Source organism: Dendrobates tinctorius, unplaced genomic scaffold (genome assembly GCF_039654945.1).
Source record: "Dendrobates tinctorius isolate UK_male_01 unplaced genomic scaffold, ASM3965494v1 ptg000062l, whole genome shotgun sequence".
In the NCBI taxonomy this organism is placed as follows: domain Eukaryota; kingdom Metazoa; phylum Chordata; class Amphibia; order Anura; family Dendrobatidae; genus Dendrobates; species Dendrobates tinctorius.
The window spans coordinates 31,349,811-31,366,259 of NW_027361730.1; the positions used below are offsets into that span (position 1 = coordinate 31,349,811).

Genomic DNA, 16,449 nt, shown 5'->3' on the forward strand with positions numbered 1-16,449 from the left:
AAGTTAATAAAAATAACGAAAAGATCCATGAAAGTGCAAGCGTAAATGTTTTTTGTTCGGTTATACTTTAAACGGGGAAACGCTATTTCGCTTAGTAACAGGAGCTCTATGGCAGACAGTAGACTGTTAGCTGATCGTGTGGTGTCGCGCCAGGCGGTGACTCAGCCAATAGTTCAGGCAGCGGCCGCGATGTGCACTGACACTGAGGTCTTGTTTACCCCAACTGCTGAACTGCTCCTTGGCCATCGCTCATCAGTCAGCAGCCAGTGTCGGATCGTCAGTGCAGTCTATGTCGCATACAGTAGTTGTAGTGCGTGTGTAGGTAGATAGTATTTAGTATTACCGTATTTTCCGGTGTATAAGACGACCCCCAACTTTTCGAGTTAAAATATAGAGTTTGGAATATACTCGCCGTATAAGACTACCCCTCTTCTACGGTATGATTCCCATTGTGAACCCCACACAGTCCTTCATACAGTATAATGGCCCCTACATCTCTTCACACTGTATTATGGCCCCCACACAGCCTTAAAGGGACACTGTCACCAGGATTTTGCCATCCCATCTGATAGCAGCATAATGTAGAGATAGAGACCCAGATTCCAGCGATGTGTCACTTACTGAGCTGCTTGCTGTAATTTTAATATAATTACTGTTTTCCCTGCTTCATATTTAGCAGTAAATGAATGTGATGGACTATTTGATTAGTCCTACAATGTTAATCTCAAACTGATTGAACAGTGATTTTATGAAAACTACACTGAACAGCCCAGTAAGTGACACTGGTGACAGTGTCCCTTTAAATCGCCCTCCATAAAGTATAAAGGCTTCCTCATAGTCCGTCAAGTATTATCATGCCCCCCACAGAGCCCTCCCAGTATTATAATGGTTTCCACATAGTATAATTGGCTCCGTATATTATAGTGCATCATCCATAGTCACCCATTATAATGCACCATCATAGTGCTCCATATAGTATACTGCACCCCCATAGTCCTCCATATACTATAAACATGGAGAGGCGTGAAGTGCCAGCATCGTGTGGAGGGGGGTGGAATATGGGGATTAGGATGTGCCAGCACCGTGAGGGGGTAGGTGACATGGAGAGGTGTTTGTGCCTGTGTCAAGATGGGGGGGTTGGGGGAGTACAGGGGGCAAACTTTCCTGTCAGTCAATGTCACCCGGAGAACAGGAGACTCTCATTTCAATAATTTCCAGGAGCTCTGCCAGCTGTCAATGAATGGAAACCTGCACTGGCCTGGAGAGTCTCATAGCACAAGATTTGTAACAATATGTTAGTCTGGAGATCACAGAGAGTTGGCAAGGCAGGCACAGTGCACACTGTAACAAACTCTCAGCATTGAGAGGAGACAGTCTCAGCAGACACAAATATCTCTGTGACAAACTGTGAGAAGCCCTGCTCCTCTCCAGTCTGCAGGTCTATACTGCTGCGAGGGGGAGGGGAGGAGGTCAGGAGGAAGTCTCCATAATCACACATTACTCCCGGCTCCGGGTCATGCAGTATCTATCTTCTCAGTGAGTCATCTGCCTCTTGTTTTCAATAATCAGAGCTGTGTACAACCCCCCACTCAGTCTCTCCTCACAACCGGGAGGGAGCAATAGTGACTGCTGTGCCTATGGTCTTAATATTCAATAAACATATACAGTTATTTGAAAATTGTGCAATATTTGGAATTATTCACCTTATTAATTTTCCAAACATATTCACTGAATATTTAACTTCTAAAACTTGCATCATAAACAAAATCTATTAAAGGTCTTGCGGAACGTGGTGAAGCCTGTGTGTTGTATACAACAATGCGTAGCAGGCTTCACCACGTTCCGCACAACCTCTAGTAATTGAAATGTTGAGGGGCCCCACTATGAAGTTTTGCCCCTGGGCCCCGAAGTTTATAGTTACAGCACTGCATTTAACATTTCCATTATGCAGAATTATTGCAAAGTTTATGCTGCACAAATGTGAAAAATTATATACTACACAGTGCTGATATAGAATACTATGTGATTATTTTGCCTTAAAGGGAAACTTTGAGAATAGTGTAATGTAGGGTGAGGCCTACTGATTCCAACTATGCCTCACTTGTTTAGTTGCAGTCTGATTTTCTGCTCAGCTTCAAAGTAGAAGTCCTGCCTTTAAGAAACAGTGGTCTGCCATGTTCATAAGCAGAGTGGTAACCTTGTCCACCAACCATGATTTGCAGGTATCCAGCCATTAACAATCACAGCCAGAGGACAAGGTTGTCGCATCAAACCCGCATCACTAGATGTCAATTTTAATGTAGAATTTTATGCTATAAATTAGCTGCAGATCGTCTGCTACAACTACTTAGTGCATGTGAATGGACCTTAAGGATTCATTAACATGTCTCCTAACCTCTGTGGATTGTCCACGACTGTAGATCTACAGATATTCTGGTGTAGATAATTCTACACCAAAATCTCTATTTAGCTCTATGGATTTATGTGCAGGTTTTAGTGCAGGATTTTAGCCCCTTGTCTGAATGGCTGGAATCTTTTTTGCATAATGGCAGCATACATTCACATGCAGGGACATAAGTAGCTTGGCCCTGGCCCCATAGCAAAGTTTTGAAGGGGCCTGGGCCCCCTTCCTCCGCGATTGCCTGCTCCAATGCTGACTTAGTGCTGGGAAGAGGTTATACCATGCTCTGGTAGGTGCCTGTCACCTACCGGAGCATGGCAGGGGGTGAATTAATATTCACCACCTGCTGCCACATGCTGTGTTCCTCTGCTTTGATACAGGACCTGCAGTGATGTATGCAATCATGTGATCGCTCACGTCTCAGGATCTGCATCAAAGCAGAGTGAGGAAAGCAGGGCAGCAGCAGGCGGTGTGTATTAATTTATCCTTGCCATGCTCCAGTAGGTGACAGGCACCTTCCAGAGCATGGTAGATCCAGGGGGCCCGCTGTTCATGGGCGCATTACACCCCTTGGCAGCAGACCCCCTGACGTCCTCTGCCTACATGGTAGGTATGCCACTGCTGCACTGCATGTCATTTTTTTTAACTGTGCATTTTTTCATCAGGATGTGGATGGGATTTAGACATTTGCGCTGCATATGACCCTGACCTAATGACCCATTGAGTTAGTATGCTTTTTTTCACAAATACTTCTTACATGTTTGCTCGTTTTTCCTGATGTAAACCTTTTATTATCATGGAATTCTGCATTTTGCTAGTTTCTGCTGCCGTTAATCCTTTCACGACCTTGAAAATGTGACATTTTTTAAGCTTGGAAGCATTTTTAAACAGGAATATATCATTTTCCACTGGGACAATACATGTCGTAGAAAAAGCTATTGTTTGGCCCCATCACACCAAATTTTGCTTCAGTTTTACGTCTCTGTTATAAAATCAGAAAATCTGAAGCAAAATGTGAGTTTTTAATGTGTTTTCAAGCCTCATTCAGACTAGCGGTTTTGCTGGCGATTATCGCAGTAGTTTAAAACCGCGGCGGTAATCGCCGGTAAAACCACTAGATAGCACTCGATTTGCCCAATGTAAGTCAATAAGTCAATGGGCTCAAATCGCGGGAAAACTGTGCAGCAGAAAGCGGTTTTCCATTTTAAAACATGTTCTATCTTCCTGGCGATTACCGCCACGGTTTTAAACTGCCGCGGTAATCACCAGGAAAACAGCAAGTCTGAAAGAGGCATCCACGTGCTCCCTATGATGTATACAGGGCTGCTGGTTCACAGCCCCCTGCAAAGCTCCCCAACTCCCCATGTGCTCAGTCCTTTACTGGCTTTACACAGGGGGGAAGCCCTCTTCTTGTCCAGGATGAAGCACATGAGGGGAGGGGGAAGGGGAACTTTCCAGAGGGCTGTGAACAGCAGCCCTGAATGTATCACAAGAAGCCTGAATCTGTCCACAATTTCTGCTACCAAGGGGGCCCGACTTCCTTAGTAACCACTGAAATCCTGCAGCACATAGAGCCTGCTGCTATAACTTGGATGGGATTTTTCACACAAAACTAAATAAAATTTAGAAAAAAATTATATTTAAAAAAAAACTACAGCTACTGGAAGGGGGTCTCCATTGGAAAAGATCAGTGCCACAGGTACTATAACATATCAAAAGTTTTTTGTTTTTTTTAGAGTTACGCTTGGTTTGACCAATTGTTAATATTTTTCTGTCTGTTTGTAAAGTTACTTATCTAGAAAAGTCAAAGTTTTGGAATTAAAAAAATCGTAACTTGATCACATTTATACATCTTAGACCCAAAATAAGATTAGTGAGAAGTGAACCTGCCGAAGTTCAGTTCGGGCAGTTCCGTCCCAAACACACAAGAAAATCTGGGTTCGGGTTCAGCACCTCCAAACTATCATCTCCATTGAACTCAATGGGTATGGAGACTCAGAGGAGTGGAGAATCTGTCCACCACATCCTCATCACTGACCAGATAGTAAAAAGAAAATATATATATTGCTACTTGCCCCTTTGCTGAGTTACCGGCAGACGCGGAGGGTCCTCTTCAGTCCTCTTCCATGCACTTCCACATTGTGTGAATATGTCATCGTACCTGAGGGAATACCTTTCAGAATTCCTAGCTAGAGATTCCCTTGGTCAAGAAGACTCTCCACACAGGTCGAGACCTCAGCAAAGGGGAGGGAAACGATTTTTATTTTCTGATGAGCAAACTCCGAACATTGCCTGTTTGGGGACAGTGTGGTTGAACCCGAGCAGGCAATGTTCAATACGAACCCTGAACTTTCCAGATAGGGTTTGCTCATCACTAGATACAGTATGATATATAATGGATGACAAAAAGAAGCCATTAAGTGTAACACCACTAGTACATGACAGTAAAATGATGGTCACTTGTCTTAGATCAGGGGTGTCAAACTCATATTCACCAAGGGCCATACCAAGTTAATGGTTGTCCCCAAAGGGCCATTTGTTACTGAAAGACCGGATGCACACAACCGAGTCCCGTCCAGAACATGCATTTCTCTGCACAGAGCAGTGCATGCCCCTGTATAAGGCATGTCACGGTGTATCAGCTCTTTACCAGGCGCTGTACCATCTTGCCTGGATCTCACTGAAATCATGGAGAGCTATGGCTGCAGCTTCCAGTCACTTGTCCTTGTCGTTGGTGCTGAAAGCTGCTGATAAACAGCTGGTTTAATGCAGAATACAACTGGACCCTATTCTTGGCCTAATCTGAGGAATGGGCATCAATAGAAAAAGGGATCTTGAAGTGAGAATACCACTTTTATCTGCTGCTCCATTCTTTGGTATACTGGCAGAGTGTTCTGTGAGGGCTAATCCCAAAACCCCCCTTCTGAAGACATGATAAAGAGGTTCTGTAGAACCACCTTAGTTCCTCAAAGCCAATATCTCAGTTCTGCAGAGATGGTTGGTGGGATTAACCCTGTACTAAGTCAACATTCCCCCTGCTTCCATACATAGCCTGCATTAAAGGGGTATTCTCATGTCAAACAGCAAAATAAGGCAGCATGCTGTCAGCAATCATGTTGCGGTAAGCATGATGCCGATCTTCCCCTCCTGGTACTTACCTAGAGGTCTTCTGCTCATCTTTGCCTGATCTTCTCCTGACTGTGTGAGCTGGCGATCGTCATGCTGGATCCAGAGGCCACCACGAGTCCTCTCCTTCTTCCCAGCGTCCTCTTCTTCTGCCTGATCTCATTGCGGCACTGGGGCATGTGCAGCAGTGTTTTGGTGACAGGAGAGGCATCCTGCCACCTGGGTTGATTGATGAATGGGGCAGGAGTGACATCATGTCAGTGAGCAGCCAGGAGACATTCGGCCTCACTGCCGCGGCATTCATCATGCTTCATGGATCAGTGATCCAGGCAAGATGAAAAGACAGCCAGAAGCAGGAGAAGACGTCACGGGGAACCGCTTGACTGCACTCTGGGACAGAAGGAGCTGCAGCTGCAACAGGTAAGTATGTCAGTTTTTTTGTGTTCTAGGGTGATAATACTCCATTAAGGCGAGCCAGTAGAGCTGCTGAAAAGGCAGCCACAAGAATCCCCAGCAATTGGGGTCCTGTATATTTTATCCCCAGGTATGTTCAGCCCTAGATGTTTAGTTCTCTGCATGTTGACCCCAAAATCTGAGGGTGAAACATCTGGGGTCAAAATGCTAGGGGCAAAGCATCAGATGGTGACACATCCAGGTACAAAATGCTGTAGGTGAAACATCCAGGGGCAAACCGCTGGGGGCGAAACATCCGGAGGCGAACTGCTGGGAGTGAACTGCTGGGGGCGAAACATCCGGGGGCAAACTGCTGGGGGGCGAAACATCTGGAGGCGAACTGCTGGGGGGAAACATCCGGGGGCGAACTGCTGGGGGCGAAACATCCGGGGGCGAACTTCTGGGGGCGAAACATCTGAGGGCGAACTGCTGGGGGTGAAACATCCGGGGGCATACTGCCAGGGAAGAACTGCTGGGGGCGAAACATCCGGGGGCAAACTGCTGGGGGTGAAACATCCGGGGGTGAACTGCTGGGGGCGAACTGCTGGGGGCGAAACTGCTGGGGGCGAACTGCTGGGGGCGAAACATCTGGGGGTGAACTGCTCGGGGCGAATGATCCAGGGGTGAACTGCTGGGGGCGAAACATCCGGGGGCGAACTGCTGGGGGTGAACTGCTCGGGGCGAATGATCCAGGGGCGAACTGCTGGGGGCGAAACATCCGGGGGCTAACTGCTGGGGGCGAACTGCTGGGGGCGAAACATCCGGGGCGAACTGCTGAGGGCAAAACATCCGGGGGCGAACTGCTGGGGGCGAAACAACTGGGGGCGAACTGCTGGGGGCAAAACATCCAGGGGCGAACTGCTGGGGGCGAACTGCTCGGGGTGAAACATCTGGGGGCGAACTGCTGTGGACGAAATATCCTGGTGGCCAAATGCTGAGGACAAAATGTGCGGGGGCGAAATGTGCCCGGGCCGAACTACTGGGGGCGAACTGCTGGGGGCGAAACATCCAATTCCCACATTGTGCACAGCTCAAGCTTCTAGACACGCACCCGTAAATTAGGCTGGCTCTCATTGCTACAGAAATGCCAAACATGTAGACGCTAAATGTGGTTTAGGCACACTGTGGGTCTCAGAAGAAAGAGGGACATTTGGATTTGGGAGTGCAAAATTAGCTGGATTTCTTTTGGGGGGTAAGGAGCCATTTTGCTTTTCCATAGCCTTTGTACTACCAGTAACGTGGAAGCCCTATATATTTCTATTGACAGATGACAGACTTGAGTGGGGACTTGTTTTTGTGGATCGATTTGCAGCTTTTGTTAGGAACATTTACATAATGTTTGGGATCACATTTATCTGGCGCACTACGCTGAGCATCTACATCGGGGATTCTATCTAAAAAGTGATGTGATTCAGATGAAACCCCCGAGGGATCCATTCACTATAATGAGGCAGCAGAGTTACTCAGGACTCTGTCTGGCCTCTGTTCAGCGTTGTCCTTCTTTTCAGAGGTGCACAAAACTGTGGCCAACGGCATTTTTATGCATGCCTAAAAAGATGGACACCACCGAATCAGAGGCCAGACAGCATCCGCAGTGCCTTTATCTGCCTCATTATAGGGAATCTTCAGCCAGGGGTTCAGTCTGAATCATGTATTTCAGAGATGTACATGTAAACCTCGATGTAAGCGATCAGGGTAGAGCGCAGGATAAGTGTGCATCGAGTCTTACTGTGATTTTTGGGAGGCAGAATGAACAAATCAACAGTAGGTGTAGAATTGGTTTTATATATTTTTTACACCGTTCCTTGTGCGGTATAAGTGATTAGACAAATTTATTGTTCATGTTGGTGCGACTACAGTGATACCAGATTTATATATTTTTTTGGGCTGCTGTCACACACTGCATTGCCATATTTTGAGAGCTATAATTTTTACATATTTCTGCCGACAGGGTCATTTGATGGCTTGTTTTTTTTTTGCGGGACGAGTTGATGTTTTTATTGATACAATTTTCGGGCACATAACATTTTTTGATTGCTTTTTATTCCACGTTTTGGAGGCAGGATGAACAAACACCAGTAATTCAGAATTTTTTTTATGCCATTCAGCGTATGGTAAAATTGATAAGGCATCTTTATTCTTTGGGTCAGTACGATTACAACGATAACACATTTATATAGTTTTTTGTGTTTTGGCACTTTTAGGCAATAAAAACTATTTTATAGAAAAAAAATAATTATTTTTAAATTGCTTTATTTTGAGAGCTATAACTTTTATTTACCTACTGTTTGGCAACTTGTTTTTGATGGACAAGATAAAGTTTTCAGCGATACCATTTTATTTGCATTTATCTTTTTGATCGCGCTTATACTACTTTTTGTTCGGCGGTATAATGAAAAAGTATAATTTTTTGCCTTTTTTATGGTGTTCACTGAAAGGGTTAACTGGTGGGACAGTTTTATAGGTCTGGTCATTCCGATACCTAACATGTGTACTTTTTTTTCATAAAAATATTTATTTATGGGTACACTACCGTATATGGTATATATATATATATATATATATATATATATATACTGCTCAAAAAATAAAGGGAACACTAAAATACCACATCCTACGTTGTAGTGTTCCCTTTATTTTTTGAGCGGTATATATATATATATATATATATATATATATAATTATTTTGTGGTTTTTAAAAAGATATTTTTACATTTTTTTAAAACTTTTTTTTACTACCCTCTATGGGACTTTCACTTTCTGCAGACTGATCGCAGTTCTAATGCATTGTAATGGACCAGCATTAGAGCAGTCAGCCCTGCAGAGGTAGTTAGGTAGATCATGCACTATGCATGATCTAACTTACTTGCTAGTGCCTGGTGACCCAGATGTCATCATGGATTATCAATGGAACGATTGGGCCCCTGCAATAATGTCACAGGGTGCACCAGAGTGCAGAGGGGGCTCCTTCCCTCTGCTTGCCTGCTAAATGCTGTGATAACTAGTGATCACAGTACTTAGGGGGTTAAGGTACCGAGTGTCAGCTGTCAAAATCAGCTGACACCCGGCGGTGATCGCATGCGCCAAATCGCCATGACATATCCATATGTCCTAGGTCGGTAAGTGCCAGCCAACCTGGACGTATTGATGCGTAAAGGGGTTAAAAATTATGAGAAAATGCAGCATGGTTAAAGAATAACTGTTGTTTTAATTTTTTTTTTTCATAAATCAATAGTACATGTGATGAAAGCAACTTTCTACTATATCTTATTAAATAAATCTACTTCTTTCCCCTTCTGAACTGATCATTCATTTTCAATAGTCTCAATTCATGGGTAACATTCAGTGAATATACATTTTCCCATTACTAAAGTTGGTGCTCATAAAGTTCTATGGAGAACTGTCATTCCAGCAGAATGCCTGTGTCTGCCGCCACCTCCTCCTCTCCACCAGCAACAACTGTCATCTCCTACCTCAGTAATGGGAGACATTTTTTTCCCTGAATACATATTTTGCAGGAATTACCCATCAATTAAAAGTGAAAGATCTGTCCGGGGGGAGACAGAAGTAAACTTCTCTGATAAGATATATTACAAAGTTGCTTATTTTCATGTGTACTATTGATTTATGAAATAAAAATTAAATTGACGGTTACCTGCTAACCTTTTCTGGCTTGAAGTATGACATGTTTATGCATGCATTTCTATATAAAAGTGACAACAAAGTTGCAGATTCTTCACAAGTCATAGAGGATAAACATGCACAAAAAGTCACAATTTGTGCAAAATTCAACATTAATTTGCAATATTTTACCCATTGTTCTCACGCTTTATTATAACGTTGGGAAATCTAGTTAAATTGACATTTTTAAAAACTAGGAACTTGCACAAAAATTCAGCATTGACGTGTTACATTTTACACATTGGTCTTCTGCTCTTATCCAACATTGGGTTGTGTACTGCCATAATCTGAATCAAACTTGTCATAAAAATGCCACATATGATAGATATTGAGTTGAAGTTAAAACATTAAATATTTGGAGCAAATTACGCCATTTCTGATAGATGCGGGCCTGTATGAAATCCTCTGACCTCCCAATGGAAAAAACAAATTGTTTACAGATTTATATGATAACCATAGTCTTCATATGGCCAAGTCGACTTTTTCTATCGCGAACTGATTGACTGGTATTATGAACATACTCTTGAAAACTCGACAAATTAATGTGTGTCGGAATTTCTCACCTGTAGAAAATCTTGAGTAAAATTTGATTAAAAAATAATATACTTTTATATCAGAAGTTGAGTTGACTTGTGAACTGAAGATAATGTGTACCATCTATGATGCTTATCTGCTATAAATTTTCCCCAGTATGCTGCCTTTAAAGGGAATCTGTCACCAGGTTTATGCTAGCCCACGTGAGTGCAGCTTGAAGTATGGACAAAGACCTTAATTCCAGTGTTGTGTCACTTACCGGGCTCCTTGGTGCAGTTTACATAAAATCATTGTTTTATCAGCTGCTTTTATCTAGCAGTTCTCTGAATGCTGAGCTCTTTATAACCCCGCCCACATCACTGATTGGTAGCTTCCTGTGTACACTGATGATAGGGGGGCGGGATTACACAGAGCTCATGAATGTATATGACTACATGACAGCAGATTTACTAGTCCAGTAGTGATAGTCTCCAGCTGACAAAACAATGATTTTGTCAAAACTACATCAAGCAGCCCAGTAAGTGACACATCACTGGAATCAGGCTCTCTGTCCGTAGTTTATGCTTCTCTCATCTTAGGTGACAAAAATCTGGTGATAAATTCCCTTTAAGGCTAGTTTCACATTAGCGTTTTTTTGCACTGCGCATCGTGCTCATAAAAAACGCAAAGAAAAACGCAAAACAAACGCGCGTTTTTTTAACATCATGCGCACGCTGATGCGTCAAAAAAACGCAGCGTTGCTTGCGTTTTACATGCGTTTTTGCATGCGTTTGCGTTTTTTTATGCACATGCGTTTTTAGGTGTGACATTTTTTCCATTGTCTAGAGAACATTCTAGACTTGTTTCACTCAAAAACGCATGCGCAAAAAAACGCAACCGTGCGCAAGACCATGCGCACGCATGCGTTCCCATAGACTTCAATGTGTTGTTTTTGCGCATTCCGTGCGCAAGCGTGCGCATGCGTTTTTTTGCCGAGACAGGGCGCACCAAAAAATCCAACATGTTGCGTCTGGCGCGCCTGGCGCAAAAGACAAAAAAACGCATGCGCACGAAAACGCAAGTGTGCGCAAGACCATGCGCACGTCATGTTAAACATAGGTGCGCAGTGCGCATGCGCACGGGTGCGCACGATGCGCAGCGCACAAAAGCGCAAATGTGAAACCAGCCTAACTCCAGGATTAGGACCTTTCGTGCAAGATACAGCTCAGCAATTGTAGATTGGCTGCTTTGTATGAACACAAGTTCATCACAGTATCACCTGGAAGTCACTGCATGTAAATCTGATTCCTGTTACAGCACATAGGTCAGATAATTATAAAGTACAGGCTGCTAAACCACCGAGAACCATAGACAAACTCAGCGAGGCAAATGAGCCCTTGTTAGGTCGAACCTGGAGAGGAATCTGTCATGTTAGATAACAATTCTTATGCTGATCTCTATCAGAATTAAAAAAAAAATGTGTGGCATCATAAAGATCAAAGAAAAAGTGACCATAGTCTACAATCACACTCTTTGGCAACTCTAGATAAAGACAGAAGCAGATGGCACTATGTTAAAACAACCATCCTTTCCACTCCTGTGACGACATGCGCGCTTTCCAAATCCTTGAAGGTGAATTAGACGTTAAAAAGAATGCCATATATTCCTGTAAACATGGCATACAGCAATACATAACACACTGCTCACCTTGATGAGCCGTAAAGAAGGACACTGACTGGCCGCTGCAAACAGACTCGGAGTGTTTTTGCCTTCCAATGCCCGATCATGTACTCTGAAAGAAAGGAAGAGGCATGTCAATTAACACCTTCCATAAATGTAGCTACATATTTGGCAATATACAGTTTCAGCTTTTCGCAGTTCCGAATTGTCCAGGCTCTAAATTAATGTCAATGCTTAAAATGGAGCAATCTGGCCGGTCTACGAAGGGACAACTGTTAGAAGACGCTTCCTTAGGGTCGTAAAAGTCTCTTTGTGGCAACTGTAGTCGCTTTATAGTCTCAGAGATGAAACACGGATTATACAGTAATGATCGAAAAGAGACGGATATTATGTATGTATTTTAAATGTCAAAACAAAATGTCAGTGTAAGGCTTATGGGGTTATGATGTGATATCCCGTTAATTAGACATATATCCTCATGGCTCTGCAGGAAATCCTAACCCGGACTTCTGCATCACCCCGTCATTTCCAGAATGACACACGTACTGTCACTTTTAGCAAAAACAGCTTTTGAATTAACTTCATGTTCGATATGACAGTAAATTGGGAGAGATCTTGTGCAGCAGTGTCTTCGTGAACTACAACATGCACCTCAACAGAATTATGGAGAAATTGTCCTTGACCTTTAAGGTGGCTGAGACACCGATGATTAAGCTGCTATGTACAAAACAGCTGCAGTCATAACACAAGGAATTAACACTATATTTCCAACTAGCTAAACCTCGCCAAGTGGTAATGACCTTCACCAAAACCTGCTAATTGTATTAACCACAATCATCACTGATGGCAATGTATCTTTTCTTTGGCGCCTTTTTAATCCCATACTGTTTTCTTTTTTTTTTTTCAAACATTCCTTTTTACACATTTTACAATCTGACGAATGGCCACCAACAACTACCGATGACTTGATTGTTGAGAAGTTACGAAAAAAGTACAAAAAAAAGTCTAGATTTGGGTTGCCAGAAATTACAGGACAGTCTGTAGAAATAGGGCACCTTTTTGATCTGATGTAAAAAAAATATATCATATATAAGGTGTCTGAGATCTTTTTAAAGCTTTCAAAATGTATACACTTTTTTTTAACTGTAATTATCATCATTTTGCAATTTACAGTAAATACAGCTGATGTCATCATATCAGAATTATGGGCTGTAGACATTGATCTCTTATAATCGTAATGATTTATTATGGTTTTCCAATGTTTTTGTGAAAAAAAAAATTGTAGGAGATTTTTTTGAAAGCTGTCCAGAAAGTAAAAATCAAGTTGTCAGCCCTTATCTAGATAGCATCTCTTTTTTATAGTGCTGGGTCATATTGGCATTTCATCCGGCACTGAATGTGTTAACTCTACCAAAGATGTAATGGCTATGGAAGCTGAATCTACGCAAGGAGTGAAGTACTGTCTTGAAAGAGAAGCAAAGAAATGGTGAAGAATCGGATGGAGAGAGGAGAATGGGAGGAAGGACGGGAGGAGGATTCTCGATGGGAGGAGGGTTTGTGGGTTTTGTTTTTGCACAGATAATAGGATTCAACGAAGCGCTGAGAGCATCCGGCCATCCGCTTGGGCTGTCCTGTTAAATACAGAGCACTGGGGAGACAGAAGGAGGGGGGAAGACTGAGAGAGGGAGCAGAAGAAGAGATAGGGAAGAGAGGTGATGTATTAGGAAGAGATACTGGTAACACTGATGCATGTTTCTGGATCAGACAATGGGCAAAGTGATGAGAGAATGAAGACTAAAAAGTGATAAGAGGAGATCATAAGGTGGGGAAGATGATGAGCTACTGTATAACACAGGTCAGACCTGGAGAAGAAGACAAAGGAAAAGAAGCATTACACGTTTAGGAAAGTTAGTATCAAGGGAGCTATGAAAGACATGACAGATTCTGCTGTCTGCAGTCCTGATCTGACAGGCAACAAAGACACATTTTACATCATTTTTAAGGCATCAACTTTGGCAGAAATAGTGTGACGCCGAAACTATTAATAGTGCTGCCATGATGTGTTTACAGATGAGCAAAATTCTCCTCTCAGGAAGGCAAATCAAGTCAATTTGCAGTAAAGTTTGACCCTTCTATAGTGCTCCTTGTACAGCGGCAGCTTATATTCCTATGATCCAGGTCATGAAGCCATGTAAGAGGCAGGAACTGCCAGGGATTCAAGCTGCTGTTTTAATCGATCCGTCGCTCCTTCTCTCACCTCCCTCCCCTTCTTCTCTATTCATATTTCCCTGATTTCAGTGAATTCTCCTCTCTGCCGTATTTTCCACTTGCCAGCCTCTCCTGCCAGTAGCACTGCATCTCTTGTTAGATGCCACTTAGTGTGAGGCTGCATACAGCACCGAGCACTGAAATCGACATGAGGAGTCGTAGACGATGCAATGCAGGAGTGGTACTGGAGAACTTGGCTGGGATCCGAACAAACCCCCACTGCCATATGTGATACTTCTAATTAAAAAATCAATTAATGAGAAATTCAGGGATAAAAATGTGATGACAGATATATCAGAAGAGGTGGAGGGAATAAAGGCCAGCGAAGAGAAAAGAGATCAGGAAAATTATCAAAATAGACACAGGCATGAATGTATGCGAGACGGACAAGGCCCGAACACAGATGTGTAGAAAATTTGCTAGTCACATAAGAAGGAGGCCTAGAAAGTATATGATATTGGCACATAGCAATTCTTATTCATTTCTTCACAGGGTTAATATTACAGATGGGGCAGGATGAATGAAGTAAGTGGGGCAGTGTTTTAACAATCGGAAGACTATGAAGATGTGAGACATTTTGATGTGTGAATAAATGTGTAGCATTTTGGTCATACATATATTAAAATCATAGTTTATATGCAGTGAAGCGCTGTAGGATAAAACAAAGAATCTAGAAAGGCAGGTGCTCGCTCCTTCAAACGTGCCTGACTTTCTGAATCCATATAAACTCCCAGAAGCCTACCATCCCCTTCTCGCTGTGGAAAATTTTATTCTGCCCTATATATTTCTTTCTGTCACCGGAGGGAAAGAGCAATAACGTCTCTGCCAGAGGGGCAGTAAGGGAGACTAAATGACAGTGATATGCTTAATTGGTTAAAGTGCTAGCCCAATGTGTGGGGAAAAGTAATTGTCGAAATTATCTAGGTTATTGGATAAAGGGTATTATATCTTACTAGAAAAAGGAAAATGGACCTGCAAACTCAGAGCAAGAGTCAGGGCTATAAAGATCTGTAAAGGAAGCTGTCACTTGGCTCATGCTGATCAAATGATGGGAAGCATGGAATAGCGCCTGGCGGCTTGATTGCAGTTGGGGTCAAATGAGTAAGGGTGCAATAGATGCACCCGAAACGCGTCAGGTTCTTCGTTTGTTAATTATGGCTTGATTTCCGCAATAAAAGTTTTTTAATTTTATCTTTTTGGAGTGCCGTCACCTTTTCTATTTTCCTATGGTTACTACGTTTACTAGTTTGGACGTGCACCCACCTGCTGTTATCATGTGGCTCAACTAATGTGATTATATGGACTGAGTTCGAGGCAGCTCCAAGACTCCCTCCTTCTGCAGTTGGGTATGTTGTGCTTATAAATGCTCTGGTATTTCAGAGAAAGTATAGTTTGAAGATCGAAAAATATTCAGGATTGAGAGTCCTCAGTGGTTGATACCTTTTAATGGCTAACTGAAAAGATGGTAACACATTGCAAGCTTTCCAGACTACTCAGGTCTCTTCATCAGGCTAGACTAATACAAAATCTGAAGTCACATATTTATACACAATACAGCCTAGAAAAAATGCAATAGATAAGACAAGTGACGTGAAGCAGAACTATCAATATGGGAGAGGGAGAAACATAAATATAAACAGTGGACCAGTTCATAGATAAGGAGTCCGGATGTTTTATGGTCCTCTGATTGGGGTCTAGTTCTGTGTTGTGATGCCCCCACAAGGTTTTAAAAGGAAATTCCTTAATTGATGTAAAAAGACATAAATCCATGCGACACATTCATTCCAGCACTGAGAGTGTCAAAGTTCGTCATAAATTTGTACTCCCAAACTCGTCTCGTTCTCTGAGAATTGAAGTTACCTTTCAATACCAGTAATTTCATATCCACGTTGCTGTGATCAGGGATGCAGAAATGTTTTGCCACAGGTAGGTCCATTCTTTTTTCTCTTATTGTGTGACGATGAGCATTCATTCTTGTTCTAAGCTTTTGCCCTGTCTCCCCCACATACAGACCCCCAGTTGGACATTTAGTACAAATAATTAAGTACACCACATTAGATGTAATGCAGGTGAAAGTACCTGGGATCTTGTAGTCCTGATGTGAGTTGGGGATCTTTATCTTGTCCGTGGTCATTATAAATGGACAGGTTTTACATTTTTTCTGGTTGCAAGGAAAGGTTCCGGCAGCTGTTGGAGAGGACAGGGAGCTTCTGACAATGATGCTTCTTAAATTTGGGGGCTGCCTAAAACACAGCAGTGGGGGGTCTGGAAAAATGGATTTTAATCGGGCATCTTTTTGTAGTAAAGGTTGTAATTTCCCTGCAGCT

General features: G+C 42.8%; 1 protein-coding gene across 2 annotated transcripts in view; it reads right to left on the minus strand.

Moving 5' to 3' along the window:
• The window catches only part of LINGO1 (leucine rich repeat and Ig domain containing 1), a 531,517-nt gene that overhangs the window by 169,710 nt on the left and 345,358 nt on the right, over window positions 1–16,449 (minus strand). For both annotated transcript variants that reach the window (XM_073579486.1, XM_073579484.1), the window contains one exon: window positions 11,882–11,966. The gene's annotated coding sequence lies outside the window, so the exon portion shown is untranslated. The remainder of the gene's footprint in view (window positions 1–11,881; window positions 11,967–16,449) is intronic.